Consider the following 6,000-nt stretch of genomic DNA (forward strand, 5'->3'; position numbering starts at 1 on the left):
ATATTAAAACAGGGTAGGGTGCACAGCCCACTGGATTAATCAATTAATTTTGCCCTAAATGCAGTCACATTGTAAAGTGTGTGGAGCAGCCTTCGCTAGCCTGCTGTCCTGCAGCATTTTTGAACTACAACTCCCGTCAGCCTCTGCCAGCGCTGCTGGAGGGCCCCAGATTGGCAAAGGAATAGGCACCTGAATTTCCCTTTAAGGCCTTCACACATTCCAAATATATTATCATGCCTTTGCTGACATCTTGGATAGCTGTTGTTATTATGACACAGCACCACCGTGTGTTCACTTGAATGAACAGCAAGTAAGGGCCTCCAATCTATAATGTGTGTATATACAGCAGCATGTCAAGAACAGAAACTACCCTCAAGGGCATTTCATTCTGCTTAGGCGGGGCGGGGGGGGACCCTCTTCACTTGGGCATAGCCCCTAGAAAAAGTAAAACAATAGGAATACTTAACTAACCAATCACATCAGTTCAGCCCCCCCAACAGAGTCCTGCCCCCTCTAACAAAAATCCTGACTTATACCCATGACCCCAGAGAACTTATACCCATGACCCCAGAGAACAGTGCTGCAGCAAACAATGCATGGAAGAGCTTCCCCGTTTACACACAGCTATCTTTAAATCCAAATGGATTATTGCATGTTTATCACAATACAGCATTAATTGAAATGTTTCCAAATAACAGACAGAACTAAGGGCTGATTTTGCTAACTCTAGAGGCCCATTTTGCTTAGATCTATAGCTTCGGTCAAGCCTTGGTAGCAACAGAACTAAGTAAAATGGTATTATTCCTGGTCCACCTCTTATGTATACATTTCCATTCCTTCACTGCTCTTTATCAGTAATATTGGGGAGCCTACATATATTAGCAATCCGAGTTTTTGACCAGCTTAAACAGACGTAACACATTTACAATACTATATTGTATGTCAGGATGAGGAGCCAGTGGCAACACAAGCCACATGGGTGGGGTATCAATAATAATTTTTTTTAAATTATTTTTACTATGTTACGGGAGTTCCAGTTCCCATCACCCATGACCTTTGGCCAGGCCGGCTGGGCTGGTGTTAGTTGGGGTGCAATGATGTCTGGAGGGTACTAGGTTCCCCATCACTAGTGTATGCTTTGGTGGGTGTATGAAGTGAAATCTTAGATAAATAAATGAGAAAAATGTACGGTGGAAGTTGAACAGCAGTGAGATGCAAACCACAGTGATAATTACAGCTTAAATACAACAGGCTGACACAGCGGAGTGGTGATAATTACTGAGGTGATTGTATTAACACATGTAGCTGGGCAGGAAACCATTCACAGTAAGCAGGTATCCTATTGGTAAGCTCCCACAGGAGGTAGTGATGGCCACCAATTTGGATGGCTTTAAAAAAGAATTTGGCAAATTCATAGATGTCAGGGACTCAGCGGGAGCGCAGGGAGGAGAGGAGATGGAAAGCGAGGGGGAGCAATCCGAGGGCAGCGTAGGAGAATATGACAGCAGCCCGATAGATTCCATGAGCCTCTCCAGCGAATCGGAGGATTCACAGAAGGGGGCGCCGATGGGCAGGGCAAGGGGCGACCCAAGGGGGACACCCCAGAAGCAAGGGGCCAGCGGGGACTCCCAGAGCACCAGTTGCAAATCAGGACCAGCTTCCCCACCAGAGCGTAGTGGGGGGGAGGAGTCCCAGGTGTCAGAGCCCACATATGCACCACCAGCGAGAGAAGATGAGTCAGGGTGGACCACGCCTCCATCGGAGAGCGAGTTAACGGTTAAGAGGAAAGTTGCAGGCTGGGCGCGCGCGCCAAGTTCAAAGGTACAGGCGAGCGGCACAGAAGGTAGCCCAGATAGGGAACCAGGTCCTAAAGCCCGCCGGAAGGAGGGGCAAGAATCGTCAGGGTCAGCGTCAGAGGAGTCGAGGAAGGATGAGACCCTAGCGGGCAGGAGGGCCCAGAGGAGAAAGGAATTTAGGAAGAGGTGGAGCAAAGCGAGAGTCTTAAACTGGTGTGGAGGGGGAGGAGACTCAGACAGGACTTCGCCGGTCTAAGCTCGGGACGTAGAGCTGCACGCTGCGGCTTTGAAATGGAGACTGAATCTCAATAAAGACTTTTGTACATAACTACAGCCTAGCGTTGGTCCTCTGTGAGCTGGGACCTGGAGGCAGCTCTGACAGTAAGTCCTGTCTCAAATTTCAAAGAACCTCGCAACGTGAGAGGACGCAGCGAGGGGCGAAGATTGGTGCTTCGCGAGCTCACAAAAGCAGCACAAGATGACTACAGAAGAACGACTGGCAGCTTTGCAAGAAGCCGTGGTACAACTTAACGCAGAAATACGAGCGGCAAGGAGGAGAGAAGAGGAATCAGATGCTGTCTGCAAGGATCTGCAAAACAGGTTGGAAATGTTGACTAAACAGGGGCCACCGGCAGCCAAATCAGAAGGGATCGGGCTCGGGAAGAGAGGGGGGAGCCTGGTGTCGCATTTCGATGGGAGTCTGCAGCAATATCCTAACTTCAGAGCAGACGTAGTTTTTGCGCTAAAGTTGCTGGAGAAGGACTTTAGAGATGAGCAGGAGAAAGTAGGCTTCATACTAACGCATCTCCATGGAGAAGCTAAAGCGTGGTTGCGCAATCTGTGGAGAGATAATGATCCAGCCCTCCAAAACGCAAAAGCCTTCATTAAGGCGATGGACGATTGTTTTTTATCGGAGATAGATGTCGATGTCGCTAGAAAAGAGATTCACGGTCTGAAACAAGGCAGAGCCACTGTAAGGCAATATCATTCCCGCTTTTTTGCATTGGTCAACGCGCTGGGATGGGAAAAAGACTCAGCGTCCGTCAGGGACCTGTTCTGGGAGGGGCTGAACGGGGCTGTGAAAGACGAAATCGCAAGGGGGGAGAGGCCACGGAGCACTCAAGAAGTGGTCCAGAAGGCGTTGACGATTGGTGTGCGGCTGGAAGAACGTCCCTGGAGCAAAGATGAAGGGCGTTGGGGACGCACGCCAGCAAGGGCACCTCCTTTCTTTCCCAGAGACTCAGCGCGCGCTCAATCCACGCCTCCACTGGGAGGGGGAGAGGAGCCGATGGAGATAGGTGGTGCCAAGGCTCAGTCAGCGACCAGAGCCCTCACACCAGGAGCAGCCAAGGTGAAGCCTCCTAGAGGGAACAGGAAGTGTTACATCTGCGAAAGTGCTCAGCATATGGCAAAAGAGTGCCCCCAGAGGCTCCACAAGCACAATGCAGCCTCAGCAAAAGTAACAGAAGCAGCTCAGCAGAGGGAACCGCAGCAGGGAAACGACGAAGTCTGGCTGGAAGCAGAGCCGCTGGGGCCCAGCCAGACGAATCAGTGAAGCAGTCCCCAGGAATCTTACAGCCCACAGACCCCCTCCCGCCCAAACCAGTGGTGCAGCTCACCGCAACACTCCAGCTTCCCAATGGGCTCACCATGGAAGTGCCTATTACCATTGACTCTGGTAGCAATGCAGACTTTATGGGGGTGGATTTCATCAAGCAACATAGCATAGCGCTCCTGCCTGCCACGATGCCCCTGAAAGTAGTGACAGTCGATGGAAGAGAATTGCTGGGGGGACAGGTGGTACAGCAAACGCCGCCAATGGTGATGCGCATTGGAAATCACCGCGAAGTCATCAGCTTCAACGTCACCCAACTGTCAGACACGCCCATAGTGTTGGGCATGAGCTGGTTGGACAGGCACAGCCCGGCATTGGCATGGTACCAGCGTAAATTGACCTTCTGCTCCTCCTACTGCGCAGAACATTGCATCATGACTAACCAGGAGGACGAGGGGCAAGAGGATGACCCACAGCTACAACTGGGCATGCTGCAAGCTGTACCCGACAAGTACAAGGCGTTTTTGGAGGTCTTCTGCGAGAAGGAAGCGGACAAGCTGCCTCCCCACAGACCCTACGACTGCAAGATTGACCTCCTGCCGGGGGCAACGCTGCCGACCGGAAAACTGTACTCCATGTCTGAAGACGAACTGCAAGAGCTCAGGGAGTTCATAGATCACAATTTGAAGCGGGGATTCATCCGAGAATCCAAAGCAGTGGGGGGCAGTCCTGTTTTCTTTGTGAGGAAAAAAGACACGCCCCAGAAGAGGCTTGTAGTTGATTTCAGAATTTTAAATTCGAAAACCAAGCCCACGGCTTTCCCGATGCCCAAGATCGACGACTTGCTCGCGACGGTGAGAAAGGGACGCATCTTCACCAAGCTGGATCTACGAGGGGCGTACAATCTTATACGCATGCGGGAGGGCGACGAGTGGAAGACGGCCATGTTCACGCCCTTGGGCACCTATGAGTATAGGGTTATGCCTTTCGGTTTACAAAATGGCTCCCACTGCTTCCAAGCCTTCATGCATCACGTGTTAGCGGGGCTCCTATACAAGAAGTGCGTCTGCTTCCTGGACGACATTCTGATCTTCTCGGAATCGCAGGAGGCTCACGAGAGAGATGTCAAGGAAGTCCTGCAAAGACTACGGGAGCACAGGCTTTACGCCAAGCTGGAGAAATGCCAGTTCGACATGACGGAGGTGGATTTCCTGGGCTACAAGCTGTCCGACAAGGGAATCGCCATGGACAGCGCCAAGGTACGATCAGTACTGGACTGGAAGAGCCCGCGCAATCGGAAGGAGGTCCAGAGGTTTGTCGGCTTTGCTAACTTTTATCGCAAGTTCATCAGGGGTTTCGCTATGCAGACGGCGGCCATCACGGACACCCTCAGCTCCAAGAAGAAGAAGTTCACCTGGACGGACCAGGCGGAGCAGTCCTTTCAGAAACTCAAGCGTCTCTTCGCTTCCGAGGAACAACTGCTGCATGTGAACCCCAGCAAGCCCATGAGGGTGGAGACGGATGCCTCCGACAGAGCCGTGGGGGCAGTCCTGTTGCAGCGAGACCCGCAAGGGGATTGGAGGCCGTGTGCTTTCTACTCCAGGAAGCTCAGCAAGTCGGAGCAGAACTACACCATCTGGGACAGAGAGTTGCTGGCCATTCATGCAGCATTCAAGGCGTGGCGGCACTTCCTCATCGGAGCCAAACACACGGTGCAAGTTCGCACGGACCATAAGAACCTGGAGTACTGGCGCACGGCGCGGTTCCTGAACCAGAGACACATCCGCTGGGCGGAGTTCTTTGCGGATTTCGACTTCAGGATAGAATATATCCCCGGAGACAACAACGTCATGGCTGATGCGCTATCCAGGAAGCCGCAGTATCTGGAGGAAGCAGCACCGGTAGCGGCCAAACACATTTTCGCACCCAAGGCGTGGGCATGCGCTTCTGCCACAATAGACCTGGAAGCGATACGGCGCGAGCTGCGAACAGATTCCTTCGCGCGCTCCAAGATGGAGGAGGTGCGCAGCGGCACGGCAAAGGACGACGAGTTCCAGATACGCGACGGACTGCTCCTCTGCAAGGGGGCCATCTACGTACCGGGAGATGAACTCCGCGCGACAGTACTGCAACAGCTACACGACGCACCCAGCGCCGGACATTTCGGCAGGGAAAAGACAGTGGAATTAGTAGCCAGAGACTTTTGGTGGCCCAAGATGCGGGGAGAAGTTGCGGAATACGTCACGAGGTGCGACACCTGCCAAAGGGCCAAGCCAGTACACAGACCGCCGGCGGGACTGTTAGAACCGCTACAGACCCCGTCCGAACCGTGGGAGAGGGTAGCCTTGGACTTTGTCACTGACCTGCCCAGCTCGAGGGGCAAAACAGCAGTACTTGTGGTAGTCGACATGTTCACCAAGATGGCGCACTTCATTCCTTGCGCGAAGGTGGCCACAGCGGAACAGACAGCCAAGCTGTTCATAGACCACGTGTTCAAGGTACACGGCCTGCCACGGTCTATCCTGTCTGACAGGGGGCGCCAGTTCATCTCGAGTTTCTGGCGGAAGCTGATGGGGATCCTGAACGTCAAGGTCAACCTAGCGTCGGCAAGACACCCGCAGACCAACGGACAAGCGGAGAGGGTCAACG

Source organism: Podarcis cretensis (assembly GCF_951804945.1).
Source record: "Podarcis cretensis genome assembly, chromosome: 1".
NCBI classification, from domain to species: domain Eukaryota; kingdom Metazoa; phylum Chordata; class Lepidosauria; order Squamata; family Lacertidae; genus Podarcis; species Podarcis cretensis.